Genomic DNA, 23,349 nt, shown 5'->3' with positions numbered 1-23,349 from the left:
TTCTATTCGAGAGTCAGCAATATAACCCACTCAGCTATCCAGCATTGGTAACAGGTCAGCAACATCAAAAAGGAGCATTTTGCTGAGGCAGAGTGTATCAGAATCAAAAATGGCCAGCAGTTCACCAATCTGTGACACCGCATCTAAAAATTGTTGAACAATTTCACAAAATGAGCCTCAACAGAAACTTGGGAAGTCCTTGAATATCCCACCGTCTACAGTACATAATATCATCAAAAGATTCAGAGAATCTGGAGGAATCTATGTGCACAAGGGACAAGGTAATAAGTCACTATTAGATGTTCCTGCTCTCCAGACCCTCAGGCAGCACTGCATTAAAACATGCAGAATTCTGTACTGGAAATCACTGCATGAGTTCAGGATTACTTCCAAAAATCAACGTCTGCCAACATAGTTTGTCATCAACAAATGCAAGTTAAAGTGGTATCATGCAAAGAGGAAGCTATGTGCCAATAGCCAAAGCTCATTTAAAAAGGACTGAGGCAAAATGGAAAACTGTTCTGTGGTCACATTAATCAAAATTTGAAATTCTTTTTGGAAACCACAGGGTTACAAGTGGCAAAAAAGGGCCAGAAATGGGCAAAAAGTGGCGAAAAAAGGAGGAAAAAGTGACATAAAAGTGGCAAAAATGGGGTATATCAACTGGGGGGAAAAGTGGCAAAAAACAAAATTGGAAAAAAATGGTGAAAAGTGCCAAAATGGGTTCAAAGTTGGCAAAAACTTAGGCAAAAAAGGCATAAATGGTCAAAAAGGGGCATAAAGTGGCAAAAAAAATGGTTTAACAGTGGCAAAAATAGGTTAAAATAGTTCAAAAATTGCACAAATTAGGTAAAGAGTTGCAAAAAACTCTTGGCCCAGCCAATCCTGTGGGCGGACGTGGACGCGCCTTCCTGACAACCTATGAACTTGTACACAGTCCCCAACACAGTCATGGCAACAGCATGGGATCAAGTGTTTTCTCCTCATTGGTATCCAGCTAAAGAACAAGTTTCTTTCCTTGATATAAAATAAATAAATTGAGTAAATCTGTGTTTAACACAGAGGTGTTGACTATGACCATCTTTTCTCCGTGGTGTAAAGAAGCAGGAAGCCTTTTTGACCACCAGGGGGTGATTTTGTGAATGTTTGAGGTCATGTGCAAGCTATGAATACAGTAAATTACAGGAGTATTGTAGGATTATAAATGCGCAAACTCTACCTGCTTGAAAAACACTGAGAAACTGAGGAAAACAATCACACAAACCATGTTAAAAGACAAACATTTAATACGACCTCAGTTGTTTCAGAGGGGCTTTAAATCTTTGTGTTAAAATAAAAGATGCTTTGATAGTAAATGACTGATGCTAGAACTTTATCATTGGTGCTCAGGTTCTCAAATGGCTATGTCAACATCTGATTGTGTCAGAGAAGACAAATTGCATACCATTTCCATTTTCAGAGATGTTTTAAACTCCCTGCAGTGGATACTCTGTGGTTTGGGGAGAATATTTAATGACTAAGGCAGAAGGCATTAGGCGAGCCATAAAAAGGAATGAATTAGCTGTCACAACACCACATCAAAGCACATTAGCAGGATATTTAGTGGATTCTCATGACCCAGTCAGCTCCCATTTGATTATTTGTGCGGTTTGGAATGAGTCACATGGTAAATACATACATCTGAAAAGTATTCTGGAAGTTTCGTAACACTTAATTAAACAGATTGAGAAGAAAGTGCCGTGGATGGACAGAATTAGGGAAGTAGTCTTGTGTAAACACTGTCACTAATGCTAAAAGTGGGACAAAAGGCTGTCTGCGGCTAGTGGCAATGAAGGGAAAGACAAAAAAAACGAGGTGTCATCTTCACCCTTCTCGTCACTCCTTGGCCTCTACATCCAACATCCAACCCTCCTCCCCTTCGTCCACCAGCATCCTCCACCCCCTCCCCTCAAGCATGGGTCTTCAAAGCAGCAGGCAGAAGTCTCCAGCAGCTCTGCAGCTCTTGAAATATAGATTTTATTGCCTGTGGGACCCTGCCTGCTGCTCTGTACATTTCTAACACACTCGCATAGATACAGCTGTATGTGCTGCACTACACATGGTAACACACACACAGTTTCTCACGATGCTACATTCACGCAGACATAACATCTTTCATCCCGCCGTACGCCTTTTTGTAATAAAGTTTGAACTCTTGCTGTGGTTCGATGTTATGAGACCATCAGTGAGGAATGAACTTCAGCCAGTGTTAATATCTTTCACACCACCTCCACGCTGCTCTACACGGTCTCTTTCAGCACCGCTACTGTAGATAACTAACTCTTTGCTCTTGGTTAACAGTTAGTGGCCACAGTGGCAGCTTTGTGAGCAGACTTTGGCAAGAGCTAAAACCTGACTGTTATTTGGGGCACCAAATCTAAGCTCAACCCTACATAGGGTAAAAAAAATCACACTGCTTAGGAGCATTTCCACAGAGTGTTTGCAGAGTGATGATACAAAATGGTTTAAAGGTTTGCTTCGTCACTTAGGAACAGTCGAAGATGAAGACAGAAAACAAAGCACGGGTGCTTCATTCTTTTACACAAAAGAAAAAGAGAATGGGGTTTGCCAAGATTTTTAATTCTTGAAGAATTGTTTTCAGCAGAGATGACTGTGGTGTAATCTGCAGCGAATATTACGCCTAGGGTGCCCAAATAAGCAGGGGCACTTTATGGCTCCCTCTTCTGTATTTCTGCATCCCCCTCTCCTCTCTTTCTGCATCTCCCTCCAGCTTTCTCCTGTATCATCCTCTTCTCTCTTTTCTGCATATATTCGCTGTCAATCTCCTCTCTCGCTCTCTTTTTGCATCTCCCTCTTCTCGTTGCATCTCATTCTTCTCTCACTTTCTGCACCACCATCTTCTATTACCTTCTGCCTGCATCTCCCTTCTTCCCTCTGTATCCCCCTCTTCTCTCACTTAATGCAGCACTCTTTATACTCTTTCTACATCTCTCTTTTGTCAGTGCTTTTCTTTCCTCCTTTTTCTAAAATCTTCCTATTTTCTTACTTTCTGCATCTCCCTCTTCTCTCTTTCTGTATCACTCTTTTCTTTTTATTATGGCATCTTCCTCTTCTATTACCCCTCCCTCTTTTCTGCACTGTCCTGTTTTCTTTCTGCATCTCCCTCTTCTCTCCCTACATAGCAGTCTATTCTACCTGCTTCTCCCTCTTCACTTTCTGCATCTCCCTACTCTTTCTTTCTTTCTGCATCTCCCTCTTCTCTCCATGCATCTGTCTTCTGTTTTCCGAATCTTCCTCGTCTCTTACTTTCTGCATCTTCATCTTCTATTTCTGCATCTGCCTGTTCTCTCTTTCTGCATCTCCCTCTTTTTCTTTTGTATCACTGTCTTTCCTTTTTATGGTACCTTTCGCTTCTATCTCTCTTCCCTCTTCTCTGCACTGCCGTGTTTTCTGTCTGCATCTCCCTCTCCTCTCTCTTCAAAGCCCTTTTCTCCATCTGCTTCTCCCTCTTTACTCTTCACTTTCTGCATATTCCTCTTCTCACTTTCTGCATTACCTTTCTTCATTCAGTCTGCATCTCCCTCTTTTCTTTCTGTATCTCTTGCTTCTTTTTCCTCTTAATGTTCCTCTTCTTGTACTTTCTGCATCTTCATTTTGGCCCTCTTCTATTTCTGCACCTGCCTCTTCTGTCTTTGTGCATCACCCTATTCCTTTTTTGGCATCTCCCTCTTCTGTCTTTCTGTATCACTACCTTTCCTTCTTATGGCATTTTCCTCTACCATCCTTCTTCCCTCTTCTCTATACCATGCTGTTTTCTTTCTGCTTCTCCCTCTTAACTTTCTGCATCTTCCTCTTCTCTCCCTTTCAGGATCACCCTTCAACTCTCGGCCTGCATCTCTCTTTTTTCTGCATCTCCCTCTTCTCTCACTTTCTGCATCCCTTTCTTCATTCTTTCTGCATCTCTGTCTTCTCTCTGCATAGCCCATTTATCCATCTGCTTCCCTTTCTTCACTCTTCACTTTCTGCATCGCCCTCTTCCCCTACTCTCTGCATCCCTTTCTTCATTATGTCTGCACCTCCCTCTTTCTTCCTGCATCTCTATCTTCCTTTTTCTCTACATCTTCCTCTCCTCTTGGTCTGCACCTCCCTCTTTCTTCCTGCATCTCTATCTTCCTTTTCCTCTACATCTTCCTCTTCTCTTGGTCTGCACCTCCCTTTTTTCTTCCTGCCTCTCTCACTTCTCTCAATTTCTGCACCAGGCACTTCTTGTGACCCTGCCACATCTCAAATGAGTCTGACACCTCTGTATTACATCAAGACCTAGTTTTTGTTTTCACAGTGAGGAGAATGTGATTTTTTGTCTAACAACGTGTTTTTCCATCTGGAAAATCCTCATACAACACATTTATTCTTCTCTTCAATTACTTTACTTTTCTCTCCTGCAACATCCCTTTTCCCCACCCTCTTTGTGTTACTTTGGAACCCATTTGACCCGAGTTACAGTAAAGATAAGCTGGATTACACAAATGTCTTAAAGAACTTCTCAGTCCACTGGTTCATAATGGAACAGAAAATCCAACCACTGAGCAGCGCCTCGGTGAAATGGGCCCATATAACTCCATTGTATGTGGACTCAAATCTCAGGGGACGCCTCTCCATCTCTCTCATTTTCAGCTACTCACCCTTTTCCCTACAATCTTGCTCATACGCTCACTCATTCCAGCTCTTTCTCTCATTTCCCATCATCCCATCTTTCATTATTGATTAGTTCAAAAAACCTCTCAAATCCAGAAGAGTTGCCCTGCCCAGGATAAGTGTATAAGTGTGCTCCAGCCATGTGGGACTTTGGGACCCACTTTACTACATTGACATCAGCAGTCGCCGGTTGTGTTCATAACTACAGTGACCCTGTTGTCTGGGCGATGGCCATTATGTTGTCAAGGAAGCACTCAGGCTAATGGAGGAGCCATATAAATGATGATGCTCCATCCCTCCGCCCTTCTCTTCCTCCCTCTCTCTTCCTCAACATGCGTACAGATATGCACACATCACTAATGGGCCTCCATAATAAATGCAATCCCCCGTTTTCAGACGCCAGCCATAAATCGATGACACTTTTACCTGACCTCCTTTTCGTTTACTCGTTTGCTGACGCGTACTTCGACACAATCGCACAGACAGACACGCAGCACTTCTCTTTACCTGAGTCATTTCTTCCTTTGATTAAATTTTTTCGTCTGAGCCATTTATTCACTGTGAGCAAAAAGATGCAGGCGTTTTATTAGACATTATCCGTGACACACACAGACGAGCACTCAGCCGGCAAAAATATACTGCACACAGAGCAAATCATTATCAGTCGTATCATGATTTTCACTCTGTCAGGCAAATGCTACCAGGGATGCATGCTGAAAAGCTTACACCTGACAATAAAGAGAGCAACTGTGTTAGCCTATCTAAGGTCAGACTGCAACTCATGGAGAGCACTGACAGGTCAGAAGAAGGACATGTGAGTTAAAAGAACCATTAGAGTTTGACAGATATATATTTAATGCATTATGGATTAAGGTAGTACACATTCAAGAGGGTCTAAAATGACCCAAAGACTCTAACCTGCCTTTATCTGCAAATGTTAGAACATTTAAAGTGGTAGTTGACTGATTATCAGGATTGAGTTTTGGCATTTTGTTGATAATGTCTATTCTACAAGCTTGTCTCCATTTCCTTTTTCTGTTCTATGATGACGAAGGAACTATTATGCACTCTGATCCTTGTTTAAATTCTTGGTGTCATGTAAACACAGGCATAACTCAAAAACGGTACTGATTACCCAGGCCCACAGTAGGGAGGGGCCCTTGAGAAGCCTGCAATGAAAAGTCCATCCATCCATCCATTTTCTATACCGCTTATTCCATTCCGGGTCACAGGGGGCTGGAGCCTATCCCAGCTGTCATCGGGCGAGAGGTGGGGCACACCCTGGACTAGTCGCCAGTCAATCGCAGGGCTGACATATAGAGACAGACAACCAGGCACACTCACATTCACACCTATGGGCAATTTAGAGTCACCAATTAACCATGTTTTTGGTGGTGGGAGGAAGCCGGAGTACCTGGAGAGAACCCAAGCGTGCACGGGGAGAATATGCAAACTCCGCACAGAAAGGCCCTGGCCCTAACCGGGAAGCGAACCAGCGATCATGCTGTGAGGCAACAGCGCTAACCCCTGCGCTGCCATGCCGCCTGCAGAAAAGTGTGTTTTTTATTTATTTTTTCAGAGTAATTAGTGTCATTATTGAATCAAAAGCAACTGAATGAATCGGTCAACAGACTGAAATTTGTATCAAATAGAGTAAAATAAAATATGGGGGGGCCACATGTTTTTGACACTTCTAGACCAATTCTTGCAACTCTCCTTCCATTGTTTCCTCTGCTTACTCAATATTGCCCCTATCAACCCCTTTCCACCACTTTGTATGCCCATTTTTGAAAAATTTATCAACATTTCACTACCATGCCCATTTTGACACTTAAACCAATTTCAGCCACTGTAATCCCACCTTATCCAGCCATCTCTGGCCCTTTTAAGCCAACATTGTCACTGTAAACCCCATCTATGATGTTTTATACCCATTTTTGCCACTTTAACCCAATTTCTGCCCCTTTAATCGAATTTTTTACCACTTTTACCCAATTTCTACTATTTTACAATCTAGTTTTACCAACATTTTCCACCAATTCCTGCCATTCTAAACAATTTTTAGCCATATTAACCCATTTTAATTCTGTTCCTAAGAAAAGGGATTTACATTTTAAGACCGCCATATACTAAGCGTAAATGACTAAAATAAGATATTTGTGTCTTTGATAAGAGTGGTTATTATTCAGGTAAAATAAAATATGGTTATCTCAGCTTAACTTTACAATGGACCATGATTTTACTGACTCCATGGGCCCTCAAACAGCTGTCCACTTTATCCCCCTTATGGACGGCCTTGACTGCACATTACTTAATTAAATGTGCATGGCTGTGTTCAACCACCCTCAGGAACAGTGGGGGTCCCCAGTCTGTGGCACCCTTTTTTGGGGTGGGTCCCAGGCTTAAAAGTTTGAGAACCCCTGGTCTAGACATCACACGAGAAGTCTTAGCGCCATGGGCACAGAGATCGATCATTTCCTGTTTTCAGAATCGGAATTGGATTTTATTGCCAAAAAATATTTAGTAGCAAAATAAAAATATAAACTACAACAAAAATCACAGAAATAAGTACAAAGGTACAAAAGGAGAAATTGTGCAGATGTGCAGGTTTTCCTGTGATTAGGTAATAGTGCATTTTTTCTGTGCAGTTATAAACAGGAGAGATAAAGTCCAGTAAGTGTTAATGCAGCACATTAAGTCTGTATCACTCAATGAGAGTATGTGAGGGGAGGGCCAGAGTACTGCTAATAATGCTAACACCAGAGGAGAAGAAACTGTTTGGTCCATCAGGAGGGAGGCGTCCTGATAAGATGCCCAAACTACCTCAGCTGACTCCTTTTGATGTGAGGGGCAGATGCTCTACTTTTAGTTCCCTCTGGATGTCAGAACTCCTCACCCTATCTCTAAGACTGAGCCCAGACACCCTCCAGAGAAACTAGTTTTGTCCGCTTGCATCCGCAGTCTCATTCTTTTGGTCATGACTTAAGAGCACATGACCATAGGTGAGGGTTGGGAGGTGGACCGACTGGTAAATCCTTTGTCACCATAATGGACTGGCATAACGCCCAAAGTCCTGCTGATGCTGCCCCAATCTGCCTGTCAATCTCATGCTCCCTTTTACCCTCACTCCTGAACAAAACCCTGAGACACCTGAACTCCTTCACTTGAGGCAGAGACTCACTCCCCACCCAGAGGGAGCAATCATCCATTTTCTGAGAGAGCCATGGCATTGGACCTGGAGGAGCTGACCCTCAAATTCAAATAATCCCAAATCATTTCGCACTTAATTTAAGTAATGACAGTTAACCCCCCTTTTTTTCTTCCTCTACTTCCTTTTTTTTTTCCAACAACGATTCCAACCTTGCAGAGCCGATGGATTAGCCAGATTCCATGTCTGTCTTGAGGCAGATCCATTTTGCAAAGCTTCAATCTGAAATGATTGTACCAGGTCTGAGAACAGACCAGACCAATCGGCGTCATTTGAGGAGAATGAGGCGGTAGCTACAGGCGGGGTAGTTGTCCCTGTTGAAAGGATAAGCGCCATTGAACCTGACAGTATTCCCCTCCTATTGTTGAAACATAGTGTGATAATCCTCTTTTAAAGCACTATATCATTTAATTCATCCCTCTGATAGCTGTTTTTTCAGCTTCCTTGTGTCTCGAAGTACTCTGAACAGACATGGCTTTTTTGAACCATATCATTTCTAAAATCAAGTATTCAAGTCAGACCGAAGCCATCCGGCAAATTCAAATTATCAAACAAGCTTTTCTCACGACCCCCACTGTGTCAGAGAAATCTTGCTGAACCCCTAACTGTGAAATTGTTGTAGCACTTAACTGCTCGCTGATGAGTGTTTGAATCTGAGTAACCCGCCCTCCCTGGAAAACTACTTCCCCCCAGGCTGTTACTGTAAATAAGAATGGCTCTTTAAAGAGCTTGTCTGGTTAAATGAAGGTTACAAGTCCCTCATCGGCTTCTGAGCACACGAGCAGAGTGGCGATACACGGGAATTGAGGAGTTGTACAGCGAAAGCACTCTGGGCTCAATCATTTTCCAATAAATCTCAATGATGTTTAGATCAGGCGAGTGGGGAAATGCGAGGTTATTTGTCAGCACTCTTGCATTTGTTTGACAGTCCATTTCAAGGAATTATTGTCTCTGAATATGGGACTATCATGAGATAGTCTGAATTTACACTGCACATCAGCTTTTTCAGGACTATCCTGAGCAATAATTTGATCTAATGATTTCCCCAGAATGACACCGAAGCCACTACAAGCAGCTGGTAACACTCGCTTTAGGCGTTTTTTTGTCTTTCTCCATCTACTGTGAGAAAAGAAAAGGTGAGGGATAATGACTCAGACCATTAATCCCACCATCCATCTTCTTGATGTTTGTGAACAGGGTCAGAGGGGGCAAACACGGTGCTATAATGTGTTTTTTCTTTCTTGTTTAGGTGTACAGGTTTGCTATTCCTAAACATGTTAACTGTATTTAATTTCCAACAGATACAACATAAGAGAGCCATGATAAATAAAGCTGTAGCGAAGTAACATTATTCCAAATGTATTGAAAATTCATGTTGTTTTCACAGAGACACAAACCCTGTACACATTTTCAGGTTGAGCTGTATGTGTGAACGCAAAGAGCTGAGTTTTTACCGAATTTACCAGGAATTTTCCAATCAACCCCACAGTAAAAATGTCCATGTGATGGCAGGGTATGCAGATGTTGAATGTAGAGGAAAGTATTCATGAAAATGTACTGCAAATGAGCACAAAGGGATGTTAATATCACATGACCAGATAGAGACTAGTTAAACTGTCAAGCAAAACCTGAAGGCCTTTGCGCACAGAGTCCATTTTTTATGTCCAAGATCCAGCTCAGGTCAGGTGTGGGAGCATATGGCGTTTCGGCACTTTGCTGGGTCAACCTTGGTCCTGTACTGCTCAGGCCTCCTGATGGCCATCGTCCTGGCCTGTGTCAGGCCCATGCCCCATCTCTCTAGGTATGTTCTCAGCCAACCCTTCATGAGCCAGCCCACCAGGTCCTGGGCACCCAGTATGCAGTGAACTGGATCAGGTCCAGGAAAGTGTGCCTGTAAGTGCAGCTGCCATTTCCAAATCAAGCAACTGCCCCTTCCCATTCCCGCTCTCCTGAGCACGTCAGTATTAGACATACAGTCTAGCCAACAATACCTAAAAATGCTCCAAAGAGAAGTTGTCACTAAGGAGTCCAGGTAGAATGAGGATAAGAAGGGTCAGCTGTTAGACGATGGCCATCAGGAAGCCAGAGCATTTATAGGGCCAAGATTGACTCGTCAAAGTGCCAAACCAGCATATGTTCCCATATCTGACCTGACCTGAGTGAACCCAGTTTGACACTTTGCCGAGTCAAACTTGGTCCTGTAAATGCCGAACCGGCATATGCCCCTTTACCTGACCTGACCTAAGTGAAGCCAACGCCTCTGGCCATCAGTCCAAATCCAAGGCCTCCCAAGAGTATAGAAAGGCCGGTGGGATACCAGTATCAGAAATACGTCTGATACTGCCAAAAAGTGGGTACTGGTATTGCTGTGCACATATATTTATGCACCAATTTTGCTTCATTTAGCCATGCTGCATGTCAGCATTATAAATCTGAAATCAATTCTTCTTCACTGCTCAAAAAACACTGCATGCATGGGCTACAATTTTTAGAGCAGTGAAGAAGAGCTAAACAAATGGCCCGCTGCCATGGCATTCTTTGTTCTCTGTACGTGTTTGTCAAAAAACCTTCAAGACCGGAATCATCTCATATGACCAGAAGCAACGCAGGTTATTAAAAGGTACATTACATTTGAGCCATAAATCGTAGTCTCTTACTTTTTTTCCCTGTTAAAGCTAGCTATTGTGACGTTCCAATGATGCTATCCATGCCTTCGTAGGCCTAACAGAGGCAAGCATGGGACTCATGTTACTTTTGCGTAATTTAAAGATTAAATCCACACCAGTACATCCAATATTGAATGCCTTTATATCATTTTTCGACCCATTTTCATTCAGTTATAGCTGCTAGCTTGAATGCTAATTGACATATTGTTGCTTTTTAGGAGCTGTCAACCAGTGGCAGGCTGTTCCATCATCACATCATGCTTTGAGTAGGCTTAAATCAGATCATCACAGATCATTATGGAGACTGAGTTGTTTTTCAGACTGTTGGTCCATTAAGTTTACACTGTTATCAGATCAGTGCTCGGTATCGGAATTGCTATCGGACAGAAAAAAAAAAGGTACTGAAACATTACTACTTATGTACAAAAACTTTATATTCAACAGCAAAACCCATAAACACATACAGTCATGCACAATTTGTTTTTTGGTTGTTTTTTTTGCTTTCCCTCTCACAAGTGACCATTAAATAAACTGAATAAAGTCCTCCAAGGTGTCCATTATCTGTATTTTATGGACTGGGTGTTGGCAGGTTATAGTCTTCGTGTTGTCTATTAATTCTTGATAATGGACACCTTGTTGGCATTTTCCTCTCCTCGAACCAGAGCCAACAGTGCACAGGAGACCGCTTTCACATCACCATTGGAGACAAGATGCTGTGTTAAATCGGTCATAAATTACCTCCAGGTTAATGTTTTCCCTCTTGTGTATTCTTCATTTTGACCATTCTACCAGATGCAGCAATGTTCAATCAGCAATTCAGATGTGCTCCAGAAATGCCAGGTGTTGGAGCAGATGTTGAGAGATTAGCAGGTGGAAATGTACAAGCAGATCACAGCACCCCTTTGGCCTCCTGCCCTCTCTCCAATCGCAAATAATCAACTGGAATCAATGGAGCAAAGCTGATTGATGAGAAGTGTGAGATTCTGTTCTGTTTGGGAGACATCAAATATGACAAAAAGGATTTTAAATACATGAAATTATGTCAAAGTGCGGCTTTATTGATATGACAACAGAGGCTTGAAAACACTCAGCTGAAGCTGAACCATAGCCAAAGCATCCTGACTTATTGCTCCATGAATGAGGAGCTTGGTAGACTGGGCTGACCCAAAGATTCTCTCCAATGATGAATACATCTAAACAGCCCTCCTTCTGAGCTCTGAATACCTAACTTTTATGTTTTCAGCTCATCCTTCCCTGCTCACCTAACTTACCCTCTTTACAGCAGCTGCTTTCTGAACCCTTCCTCAGTTTTTGCCCTCCAACTTTCCCTCTCCACAACCTCCCCCTCCCCTTGCTCTCTTCATCTCCTCCCCAGTGAAGGACAGTGGAGGTTACACAGCGATGTGGTTGCCTGCGGGCAGAACAGGAACTCAGAGATGGAGACATGAGGTTGAAGCTGCCTGGAAATTCAGGTGCCTCTTTCACCAGCAGTGGAGCAATGGCTCCCTTGATAGCTGATTTTACTCTTACATAAATGCATATTGAGTTTTTGTGGCAAATCTGGGAAAAGTAGGGTAGTAAATTCAGAGCTCTTGTCCAACCACAAAGCCATGATAAGAGTAGATGGGTTTCCTGTTTACAAATAAAGCAGGATGTCTCCTATCAGAAGCGTATTGAACTGTTTTAGCCACAGTGTCTTGATAGCTTATAAATGGACTTTTAAAAACTCATTAAGACATTTATCAAGTTACTTTAAAGTTTAACATGTGTCTGACACTGCGCACCAATCTATATCTTCTGATGTAAGACAGCTAGCTGACCTAGCTAGAAGTAGGCTATATGAAATTAGATAAAGTGCAAAATAACTGCTTTCTCTATTCAGTTTTAGAATGTATTAAAAATATATATAAATTATTTTACTTAGTGGGATTTGAAATGTCAATGTCAATGAATGCCATAGTCTATCTAGCTGTTTGTAGTCTGTACTCCAAGATAAAACAGATTTGTTAATGCCCTATCTACTAAGAAAACCAAGAGGGTCTGGCTGCAGCCCTCGAGCAAACCTCTACGCTGGGGGATTTCAGCTGGAAACCTCTACAGTGGGGTGAAACCTCTTCGCTGGGGCGTGACGTCATTGCCCAAGCCTACGCTTGCGCGTGCAGCGTGTTAGCTGTTGTTAGCATGACGTAGCTGTTGTTAGCATGACTACAACGCTGTGCTTATGACACATTAGCATAGCCCCGTACGCTGGGGCATACGTACAGTCGGATTTTAATGCCTAAACCTAACCAGTCAGATTTAAACGCCTAAACCGAACCAGTCGGGGTTTAATAGCTTAGACCCATACGCTGGGGCTTGGCCATACGCTGGGGCAAAGCCATGCCCCAGCGTAGGGGGTCGGGCTGTGTTTCTGCATGCCCAAACATAGCCCCGTACGCTGGGGCAAAGCAGAAGTTTGTTGTCTGACCCTCTTGGGCGAAGCCCCAGCATATGGGTCTAAGCTATTAAACCCCGACTGGTTTGGTTTAGGCATTTAAATCCGACTGGTTAGGTTTAGCCATTAAAATCCGACGGGTTTGGTTTAGGCATTAAAACCCAACTGGTTAGATTTAGGGTCAGGGGTTAGGGTTAGTGGTTGAGTGGTTGAGTATTATTTATTGTCTACTTTATAGCTAATGAGTTAGCCTACTCTTCTGCTACTTTGAGACAACAGCTAATGCTTGCATAAAGTGGGCTTCTCACTTAAGTAACAGATCACTATGGAGCTGAATGCTAACAGAGCCACATGGCAGCATAAACATACAAAGAAACAAAAGGTGTTAAATATTTGCAGAAACTTTTGCTGAAATAGAAGTGTTTGAGAATTATTTACTTGATAGCTGATGAGCTAGTTGACTTACTGCTGCTACCATTGGATAACAGCTAGCATATACTGGACTTCTAATTTTAACAACTGTTCACTGTGGAGCTGAATGCCATTAGTACCATTTGTTACCATGATATGATACGATATAAAAGGTGTAAGATACTCGCAAACATTTTGCTAGCTTAAAAGTGGTAAAGAATTATCTGTTGTCTAAAAACCAGCAAATGAGTTAGATGACTTACTGTTGCTACCATGAGAAAACAACTAATGCTAGCATGACTTAGGTTTCTAGCTTGAATAACTCTTCACTGAATAACTCTTCACTCAATGCTAAAAGTACCATATGCTAGCACAACACTATAAAGAAAGATGTCTATGTTAGCTTGTAATTGGTTAAATGCCTAAATCTGCTACCGTCTAATGTGCAGCTAATAAGTTATCTGACTTGTCTGCTGTCACTGTTGTACAAGAGCTAATGTTATGTAGCTTAAATAAACATTCCCGAGCAGTGCCAACAATACTAGTGATGTTCCCAGGTGGCTATTTCCCTTATGTGGCTAAAAAAAGAGAAAAAAATTAAACTGTGTTTGACCAACTAGTCTAAAGAAGAGAAAATGCTTAGAAATGTGGGTCCAGATGTGAGCCTGGTGTGCTGAGTAGAGTGTGGCTAAAGTTAGCAGCTAGCTCCACCAGCCTTCATTCCTGTTTGCAGATTAATATTGCGCTTAATGGGGTTACTCATCACTTCTGTTCAGTAGTTACACATGAGTATAACCCTCAACAGCCTGAATCCAATTTTATTTCCATTTTCTAATTCAAATACTAACATACCAAGCTGTTCCTATGACATACTAACCACTAACTTCTCATGTCCTTCATCTGGGAACCTGCAGCCAGGGAAAAGCTCTGACAGGAAGGCAGTAGACCATTAACCTAAGGTACAGTGGCTACTAGTGGCGAAAGGGTCTATTACAATTTTATAAGAGCATTTGATCAGAATTTTCAGCCTGTATTTATGAAAAACAATAGATAATTTAACTGACTTGTTAATCTTGCATCAGCTAATTTGAAATCCAAATTTAACCATTCAAGTGACTAGCCAGGCACATTATTGATTTGTCAGTGACACTATGTACTTTAGGATAGGAGGGAATTCCTAGCAAAAAAGCCTTAGCTCAGAACTGGTTGAAAAATAGCTATTGACACATTTATAGCCAAAGAACAAGTAGCCTTTTCTGCTGCTTATCAATTAGGAAACAAGAAAATAAAAACTGTACAATTATCTGCTTTTATACACTTAAAAACTGGAATCTAGCGGACAAACTATACGATATACTTACCTGCTTTTTGAATTCATCAGAAAAAAATGTCCATCATGTGGCTGCAAATAGGGCCCATCTTTGGTTCACTGCATGGTTGATGTCTTTGTTGGTTTGCAGCTATATGTACAGTAAAAATAAAAAAAAAGATGGTGTGCAGATGTCCATATGGTACCCACCTCTTCACTCTCTGGTGGCATAGTTTAAGTGAAAAAATCGGATGCACTTGCTGACACGGATGTATAAATTGGCCTTTGCATGACTCAGACAACAAACTTCTGCAGACAGATTGAGGGATAGGAGGAGACGCAGAGGCTGGACTGAGATAGATTCAGCCAGAGAAACAGCTCATTAGACTGAAAGAGAAGGGCTGCAACAGTCAGTTTGGGGATTTTTTTTGTAAGACAGGCTGAATGTATCGACTGTCAGAGGTATCATTACACAGGTAGTTTGCTTCATAGAGCCAGCGACTACAGCTGCTGTCGAATTAATGGACAGCATTACCAAAAAGAAAGTGCAATCTGCTTTTTCAGCTTTAGGTAGGGAGATATCAAGGAACAAATATGAACATAGCTAGGTTGTGATTGGGATGCATTTCTCATATCAAAATGAAATAAAACATAGTTGTGTTTTTGTGGAGGCTTCACACCATACTAGTTTAGCATGCGTGGTGAAATGCTCTGGAAGCCACTGTGACACAGTTTTTATGTTCACGTTAATGCCAGTGGAAGTTCAGCACAATCAGCAAACCACTGGTGACTTTTACAGACCATCAGACTATCAGTCGTTGACCCCCACTCTGTGATTGTATGTGGTCTTCCACTTTGTGGCTGAGTTGCTATTGTTACTATACACTTCCACTTTCTCATAGCATCACTTACATAATATGAGATTTCACAAACTGTCTTACTGCAAAGGTGGAATCCATCACAGTGCTACGCTTGAAGTCTCTGAGCTCTTCAGAACGACCCGTTTTGTATCAACAATGTTAGAAAATGGAGATTGAATGGCTAGGTGTTTGATTTCATACACCTGTGTGAATTCAATAATCAACAGGTGGGGCCAAAAACTATTGTCCATATGCCATATGGTGTTTGTTTCTGTTAAATAAGAGATTGTGCAACCCTTTTTGGTATTCAAAAACATGAAACTACCCACTATTTACTAGATTTTCTGGTGAGAAGGTGAATGTTCCAGTTGTTTTCTTAATATCTAATTACCTCTGTCACTTTGTGATCTCAGAATAGCAATGCTAAACAAGATCATTCATCTTCTTGAGAAAATGACTGAAAAATGAGTTTGTTATCATGGGAAAACCAGAGTTGCCATCCTAAGATAACCAGTTGAACGTTGAGAAAACAACCTATAGGTGATTTTGCCAATTTATGATATGCCAATATTTACAAACAGGCCAAGATTTACAGCCGACATACTGGTTGTAAATATCGGCAGCTATGTTCATATCTGCCGATATGGATATCACACCAATATCATATTGTGTATTCCTAACATAATTCAACCAATATCACAGGAAAAATGGAGCAATATAAAAGTACAGATGCTTTTCCTAAAAGGTTGTAAAAATGTGAAACCTTCGAATACTTTTTCAATACCATTGGTTTAAAAATTATACAATCTGGTTTTTTGTTTTTAGCTCATTTTAAGTTTCAAAAATTACCAAAATCTGTTAAAGACTACATCTTCTTCATAAATAATTATAATGGAGGGAATTAATCAATCAAAAAACAATTCTCAACATGCTTTTGTACAAGTTAGAAAGTTTGCCGGTGTCTGCACGCATTTTTTTTGTAATGAAAACCAGAAACTAACCAAAATGGGTGCCTTAGACTTGATGACCCATGATATTGGGGCAACCTTAATGTTGTCTTAGGGCCTCCATACAATACCTCTCCTTACTCTCCCTCAATTGTTGTAGATGCTTCCAAGAGGAGCTCTAACTGTCTTCATAAGAGAAAACACCTGTGTGGGTGCTCAGTGGGTGTTCATGGTCAGTATTAATAATTTAAATATTAATCAGTTTCTGTCTGTTTACTGGCTAATTTATAGCATCACTCTCCCTGTCCTTCATTCATTCCTCTCACACTTCTTCCCATCCTTAATGTCATTTTTTGGACATTTGGCACGCTTTATTACCTCTGCCTCTCAGCTACCTCACACACATTCATATTCTCTACATCAGTGTAGCGTTCGGACGGCAGGTTAAGTGTCGGGGCTTCCTCTTAGGAGCAAAATCTATGAACCGGTGGTCACGGACCATTACTCACACACAGTTTGAAACATTAACCTCCATCAGGGTGTTTCTTCTCAGAGACTCTTCTGTGTGTGCCGCCAGTTGAAAATGAGATATACATGACTCACTGAATTACACTTGTCATACATAATATTCTGTGACAGTTTGTTAGTAAGCCAAGCCTGTATGGTGAGTGGATGTGTGTTTAGCCAAAACAGGAAAGTAATCTCTCAGAGTACTCCTCCCTCTCTACTTTTCACCCCTGCTTGGAATGAATCACACTTACCTGGAGGAGACTTATGGAGGGCACTTCAGAGGAAATCTTCTCCCAAGATGACGCTGCAGCTTCCAGACATGAGGGCATGATGTTCTCTATAACAAGAACAAAAATGGATAGGCATCCATATTAGGAACACACAGCCTTATTTTAATCCTCATAGCTGCATTACTGACTCATCTATAAACTCCAGCTACAGAAAACTTGTTTCATTATGTAAAATGTGAATAAAAACAGAAAAAGGTGATTTGCAACTCTTTTTTCAACATCCATTCGATTGAATACAGCACTGAGGCAATGTTTTTAATGTTCATACTGATCAGCTTCACTTTTTTGGGAAATAAACAGACATTCTGAATTTGATGCCTGAAACATGCTGCACAAAAGTCGGGACAGGGGCATGTTTACCATTGTGTTGCATCATGTTTTCTTCTTAGATCACTCTGAGACTGAGGAAACTATTGTTTAAGTATTGAAGTGTAATTCTTTCCCATTCTTGCTTAAGTTGCTCAACTGTGTGGGCTTTCTATTGTCCTATTTTGCACCTCATAATGCACCATACATTTTAAATAAGAAACAGGTTGGGACTGCATGCAGCTCAGTCTAGAGCCCAGACTCTTCTACTGCAAAGCTAAGCTGTTATAACTGTTCTAGTGTGGCTTAGCATTGACTTATTGAAATAAGCAGGGATGTCCTAAAAGACCCTGTCTTGATGGAGGCATATGTTGCTCCAAAACCTATATGTCTCTCTTAGTATTGATGGTGCATTTACAGGTGTGGAAGTTACCCATGCTATGGGAACTAATACACCCCCACACTATGACAGATGCTGGCTTTTTAGACTTGGGGTTGACAACAGTCTGAATGGCCATTTTCCTCTTAAGTCTGGAGTTCTCAACTACCATTAGCTCCAAAAACAACTTGAAATGTGGACTTATGAGACCACAGCCCACGTTTCTTTTTAGATTAGGTCAGCCCATACCAAAAGAGCTCAGGCCCAGAGAAGTTGGCTGTGCTTCTGGATGTTGTTGATAAATGGTTGTTACTTAGCATGGTAGAGTCTTTACTTACATATGTAGATGCAGGGGCATACTGTGTAAACTGACAATGGTTTTCTGAATTGTTCCCAAGCCCACAAGGCATCAAAGGTCACAGGCCTTCATTGCTGATTTCTTCAGATCTGTATCTTTCAATGATATTATGAACTGTAGATGGTAAAACCTCTATATTTCTTGCGATTGAATGCTGTTCGTAAACTTTTGGACAATTTCTACCTTTCACAAAGAGGGGAGCCTTGCTGTGAATGACTGAGCCTTTCAGGCCAATCATGGTTCAATCACCTGTTTCCTATCACCTACTTACCTGTGTATTGTCCATTATTTGTGAGCATTCCACAACTTTCCCAGTCTTTTGTTGCTTCTGTCCAAACTTTTTTGGAACACGCTGCAGGCCTCAAATTCAGAATGTGTGTGCATTTCCCCAAAAAACAATCAAGTTTATCATTCTGAACTAGAATTGGCAATGCCCATTTTTAATACTGTCAAGCTTTCCCTAAACGTTATCACCAGGTATTTAACAGACACATCATACAATCAATTGCTGCTGTGCATGAGCAAGCACAGCGAAGAACAGGTGCCTCCAGAGGCATTTTCTTCAATCCTTTAACAAAATGCTCTGAGTGTAGGACTTTGATTACAGGGGTGCCTGAGTTCCATCTCTGCTTTTTGCAGATGATGTGGTTCTGTTTGTTACCTCTGCTGGGGACTTTCAGCGGGCACTCGGACAGTTTGTGGCTGAGTGTGAAGCAGTCAGGATGAGGGTCAGCACCTCCAAATCTGAGGCTGTTGTTCTCTGCCGGAAAACGGTGGATTGCTCCCTCCAAGTGGCCCAAGTGAAGGAGTTCAAGTATCTCGGGGTCTTCATAAGTGAGGGTAGAATGGACTGGGAAATCGACTAGCGGATTGGTTCAGAATCAGCAGTGCTGCAGACGTACTGTACAGCTGAATCAGAAGGCAAAACTCAATTCACCCACTGCTCTTCGTCAATCCTCACCTATGATCATGAACTCTGGGTAATGACCAAAAGAATAAGATCACGGGTTCAAACGGTCGAAATGAGATTCCTCAGGAGGGTGGCCGGGCTCAGCCTTAGAGAAAGGGGGAGGAGCTTGGACATCTGGAGGGATCTCGAAGTAGAGCCACGGCTCCTTTGCTTTGAAAGAAGCCAGTTGAGGTGGTTCGGATGTCTGATCAGGATGCCTCCTGGTTGCCTTCCTGTGGAGGTCTTCTGGGTGCGTCCAACCGGATGGAGACCCTAGTGTAGACCCAGGACTTGCTGGAACGATTACATATTTAATCTCATCTCGGAACACCTCAGAATCCCCACGGAAGAGCTGGAAAATGTTGCTGGGGCGAGAGGCATCAGGGTGGACTTGCTTAGCCTGCTGCCACCGTGATCCTGGATAAGCAGAAGAAAATGGATGGATGGAAGAAAGTGATTTATAGTCAAAGCACTGTTTCACACTTCACAGGCGAACTAATCTACATCAGTACAGAGGATCAAAGGGCATTCGTTATAAATATGCAGTCATTACACAGCACGGTATTATTACTGTGTTACCACTCTTTCCTATTCTGAACATTTAATATTTTGTCTTTGTGCTGGATTACATTAAGATTAGGTTGAAAAGGCTTTTCAAAACACTGCATTCTGTTTTTAATTAACATTTTTCACAACGTCTGAACTTTTTTGGAATAGGGGTTTGAAAGATTTGTTGATTTTTTGTGAAAAAGGTCCAGACACGACTGAGATCGCATAATGCCAGTGGGTTAATGTATGGCAGCTTTTAAGGCGGAGCCAGTGGTGAGGCTGTCAGATCGTAAATCAGGATTCAGTAGGAAGATGGATGCTAAAGAGACTAAGAATACACAAAGGGTGGTACAAACATAAGAAATTGAGAGGTGGGCAAGGGGAGGACGAGATAGATAAACTGGGAGAAGAAAGGTGATTTAAGACACCGGCTTAAAGAAGACTACAGGAGGAATATGGAGGAGTCAGGTGGGGAAGACGAAGAAAGATAGGCAGGATTTTGGCGATAGAAGCTGGCAAGAGGAGGAGGAGGAGGAGTATGGAGATGATTGAAGATGAAATCAGGACAGAGGGATTGCAGGAGGTGGAGAAACAAACAAAGACAAATACATTGGCAGGAGGGGGAAGAAGGAGAGCCAATAAAGTGGTGAGATGAAGATAGGGAGGATAGGGAGAGGCTAGAAGTGGCAGATTTAGTTGGGGGCTGAGGGGAAGGAGAAAATAAGCTGACAGAATAAGGAAAGTGAGGTATAAACAGACAGAAAGAAAAGAGTTGTGGTTAGTTGGTGGAGAAAGCGGGAAATTATCAGTGTGTGTTGCAGACCAATAGAAACTGTAGATTTTCCATGCTACAGCTGCAGTGTAGCTAATTATCTGAACAAAGGCAGCAAATGGAGATTTGCCCTGGTAATGGTCCTAAGAAAAAAACTATCTGGGACCTAAAGTCCTTCATAATGAGCCACTGAGGTTACAGAGGTATCTGTAGATGTATCCAATGCCTGTTATACCATAGCTTGGAAATTGCTCACAAACAAATAGCATCTTTTCTGACAAACACTAAAGTCCCTGTAAAGTTGAATCCAGACTTTGTGTAGACATGTTTGAATAAGGTTGCTGTAAACGTGAAAACACTGAGGGCTTCAAGTGACTGAATTTTTTATTTAGGCCTTTAGAACGTTTTTCAACTCTTTCCTGGTTTGGTTTAATGAGGGCGGAGCAAATATATGAGACCATGACATCACCAGTCATGATGGGTAATTACCCCGCCCCCCTAATGCTACAATGATGTAAAATCACTGAGCAGTTTATCTCATTATAGTCTCAATTTCCCAAATCTATCAGCCCTAGTGGCTGACAACTGGTCATTAAAAGTGAAAACAGAGAGATCTGTGCCAGAAAACAGTAAATCTAATCCCCAACATGTCTCTCTGCTCTGGCACAGAGTCAGGCAGCTGTGCTTTGATCAGAAGCATTTTTGAAATTTTAGAGGATCATATTTCTTGTGAGTGGGCGTGGCTTCTGCTTATTCAACCGACAGACATCCACAACATCCTCAAGCAGATTTTACTGCCTCATTTTAATGATTTTGAAGCTTAACTTTATAAACTTAGAGATGTTTTTCATGACTGAATTTTGGCCTGGTGGTTCGTAACATAGTGGCCAATCATACAAAAAACCTAAAATACAGATTTTTTTTCATCACTTTACAGGGACTTTAATACTTCAATAATAAGGTCTACTGTGAGGTTTTGATGTCAATCCAATCTGTTTCATTTGCCAGAGTTATATAAGAACCACATCTTGCAGCCTTCATCAGCCAGTGTTGTAAAGCAGTTGATGTGTGGATAACCTCTGAGATGGCTTTAAATGCCAGCTCCTTTAAGTTACCAACTAAAAGCTACATCCCATCATAGAGGATTTTCTTCCTTTTTCTCAGGGCAAAGGTCATACAATAGACCATATTTGTGTTTGTACACAGTGGTAATGCTTTTTGTGAGTGGAGCCCAACTGGTGACAGAAATTTTGCCAGCAGTGGCTTGTGGTCAGTTCACATCAGAAAACAACAGACCATGTGGATGCCTTCTCCAATTATTATCATTGTTTGGCAGCACATGGCAGGTTTTCCTACAGTGACAAGCAGACCCCTATTAATGGGTAAGACCTTCTGTTCTCACTTTTTCGACTATGGTATTATAGAAATAGAGATCATGTTTTACACATTCCTATTATGACATCTGATAACAAGCATTTTTTTTACCTGATATCAGGGATCTGGCCTGCTCCTCCGTCTGTCTCTCTACTTGCTTCCACTTTTTATCAGCCACCATGATGCTTGTGCATCTGCTGTGATGTGATCAGGATTTTTATGCAAAACTGGTCTATAAAGGAAAGGAAATCAGTGGATTATCAATGAAAAAACAAAAGGACTATCATCCAGGAAATGAATTGCAGATACAACCCCATTTCCAAAAAAGTTGGGACACTGTGTAAAAACAGATTGCAATAATTTGCAAATCTCATAAACCCATATTTTATTCACAATACAACATAAAAACAACCTATCAGATGTTGAAACTGACACATTTTACCATTTCATGAAAATTAAAAGCTAATCTTGATGGCAGCAACACATCTCAAAAAATTAGGGAAGGGGCAAGGCTTGAAAAGTAAGTGGTACTAATAAAAAACAACTGGTGGAGCATTTTATAACTAAGTAGGTTAGGTGGCAACAGTTCAGCAGTATGGCTGGGAATAAGAGGAGCATTTTACTAAGGCAGAGTTTAACTGAAGTAAAGATGGGCGGAGGTTTACACGAAAATGTATAAAAAAATTGGTTTGAATATCCCACCATCTACAACACATAATATCATCAAAAGATTCAGAGAATCTGGAGAAATCTCTCTGCACAAGGAACAAGGCCAAAGGTCAATTTTGGGTGCTTGTGATCTTCGGGCCCTCAGGGGGCACTGCATTAAAAACAGGCGGTATTATTCTTTACTGGAAATCACTGCATGGGCTCAAGAACACTTCCAGAAATCCTTGTCTGTCCAAACAGTTCGCTGAGCCATCCACAAATGCAAATTAAAGTTGTATCATGCAAAGAAGAAGTCATATGTGAACGCAATCTAGAAACACAGAAGTCTTCTCTGGGCCTAAGCTTATTTAAAATGCACTGAGGCAGTATGGAAAACTGTTCTGTGGTCATATGAATCAAAATCTGGAATCCAGCAGTTTGAGGATCTTTTGTAGTTTGTTCCAGCCAATGGACAGTTCTGACACTTGGGAGAGACGGGAAGAAAAGATCCTGAGAACAAGGATGAGAGGTTCCAGAGCTCCTCTGACTGATGTAGGTCAGAAGATTTGAAAGAAGGCCGAGAATAGCCTTGTAGATAAGAACACGCCAGTGTTTTAATCTACGTGAAGAAAAAGAGGACCATCTAGCAGGTTTATATAACAAACAGTGATAGGTGAGGGACTT

Source organism: Cheilinus undulatus, linkage group 21 (genome assembly GCF_018320785.1).
Source record: "Cheilinus undulatus linkage group 21, ASM1832078v1, whole genome shotgun sequence".
NCBI lineage: Eukaryota > Metazoa > Chordata > Actinopteri > Labriformes > Labridae > Cheilinus > Cheilinus undulatus.
Note: the sequence above shows the minus strand (reverse complement) of the source record.